General features: G+C 42.5%; 1 pseudogene; it reads right to left on the reverse strand.

Moving 5' to 3' along the window:
* Positions 1-846: 846 nt before the first annotated feature.
* Positions 847-1,681, reverse strand: LOC114033203 (annotated as a pseudogene).
* Positions 1,682-2,306: the final 625 nt, after the last annotated feature.

The raw sequence follows: 2,306 nt of genomic DNA on the forward strand, positions 1-2,306 counted from the left end.
TGTACTCTGAAAATTCTATCTTAAAGGAATATGTTCATGGATAGACAGATACTCTTAGCACACATGTGCCTTTTGCTTTCATAGTCCATGTTTTTAAAGACCATTCTCCTGTAAACAAACCAGCAAGAAAGACCAATTTCAAAATCTTTTCTTTTGTTCCATAATTGAGAGGAAAACCTATTACAAAGGCTTTAATATTTCTTTTCATGGGCAAAGGGTTATAGCTATGGATTGACTGTAGAATCAAAATACTGGGGTGAGGATGGGCAGGGTTAGGAGAATGATGTTAACAGTGGGCCTAGATTGTAGGTGAAGACCAGAGAATGATTAGACCCTCTGTTAATTAGACCTTCATGTTACTTGCTGTCTAATGCATGTATGCCGAATCTATACTGCTTTCTAGGAAGTTTAGTCCTTTAGAAAAGTCACCTTTTGGCCTGTTTCAGGCCAGTTTTCTGAGGTCTTTAAGTCCCTGGACATGCCCTTAAGTAGATAGGATGAGACACTTTTTCTAGAACTATGGTTTTTTTTTTCTTTTTATATTTTTCTACTATACCTTGTTAAACAAATTAAGACTCAAATGTAATATCTTTGAAATTCACTGACTTATTATTATTCACTGATATATTTTATAGAATTGGTTTTGAAATACAACATCCTGTATTATTCAGAACAGCTACACAAATCTGTTTGTAAGGCAATCATTACAGTATACTCACAGTCCGGCAACCCTAGAGAGAGCTGGCATTTTGTCTGATGGCTAGGGGTCACTTGAACTTTTTCTTTTTTTTCTTTTCTTTTTTTTTTTAGCTGGCATAGTTCAATTTATTTGTTTATAAAAAACATCTATGTGGTTGCCACAGCAGCTGTCTGGGTTCTCTGGACAAACACTCAAGTGTGAGTCTTCACAAGATGGTTGGTGAATTCCTGATAGGGAGACTTAGTGAACACAGTCTCCTTCCACAGCTCTGGGGTTAGATAGCTGTATGTTTTGGAGATGGCAAAAGTTGCCCAGAGTGACGGTACAGCCCCTTGCAGATATGTAGCAGTCATCAATTCCAGCCATCATCAGGAGCTTCTTAGGCAGAGGAGCTGAGACGATGCCAGTACCTCTAGGGGCAGGGATCAGGCACACCAGAACCGATCCACATAGCCCAGTGACCTTGCAGGGCACTGTGTGAAGCTTGCCAATCTTGTTCCCCCAGTAGCCACGTCTCACAGGAACGATGGACGACTTGGCCAGAATGATAGCACCACGAATAGCTGTGGCCACTTCTTGGAGCACTTGACACCCAGGCCAACATGGCCATTGTAGTCACCAATGGCCACAAAAGCCTTGAGCCTGGTACATTGTCCAGCTCTAGTTTGTTTCTGAACAGGCATGATCTTTAGAACCTCATCTTTCAATGAAGATCCCAGGAAGAAATCTATGATCTCAGACTCCTTGATAGGAAGGGAGAAAAGATAGATATCTTCCGAAGACTTGATCTTCATGTCCATGACTAGCCAGCCCAGCTTAGTGACAGGAATCCACTCCTTGTCTTCGGCCTTTCCTCCCCCGGGCCCCGCGACATCGACCTCGGCCTCCACTGCCAAAGCCTCCGAGGAAGCCACCTTGGCCTCCGACTCTGGGGCCTCTGGGGCCTCCCTCTCCTCCTGCAGCACCGGTGTCGTCTGCCATTTGGTGTTCACTAGAAGTAGAAGCTGAACTTTTTCATCCAATCCTGATGACTGAAATCTGCCCATTGTGGAGGTATCAAGTGAACTTTCTGATCTGATTCGTGGACACAATCTGTGTCTGGTACACAGCTCATTACTTCCAAGGTACCCATGTGATATTTGCACATCATTGGTCCTAGACCAAGACATACAAAAGACAGATAATCTAAGAACTAATGACAGAAAGAAAAACTGCAGATTTCTGAATAATTCTTGCAATTGCCTTGGTCAGCAACAAACCTGATCACCACTAGAATAAAATACAAACTCTTTGACACCCTCTACAATATGGCTTCCATCTACTTCTCCAGTCTTATTTCACACTATTCCTTTTCACACATTCCCTATTCTAATCAAATTGGCCTAATGGCTTGTTTCTCATACTCAACACTTCATCTCTCACCTTCATGCCTTTGCACAAATGTTTCCTCATGTCTAGAATGTGATTCCTCCTCACCTTGGCCTCACAGAATCCCTAACCTCCTTCAGTGCACAGCTCAGATAACACACCTCTTATATGAGGCCTTTCCTGATCTTGCTACTTGTGAATCTTCTTACCCTCTTGGAATCACTTTGCATCATTTTGC

Source organism: Vombatus ursinus, unplaced genomic scaffold, assembly GCF_900497805.2.
Source record: "Vombatus ursinus unplaced genomic scaffold, bare-nosed wombat genome assembly UNPS02006779.1, whole genome shotgun sequence".
Classification (NCBI taxonomy): domain Eukaryota; kingdom Metazoa; phylum Chordata; class Mammalia; order Diprotodontia; family Vombatidae; genus Vombatus; species Vombatus ursinus.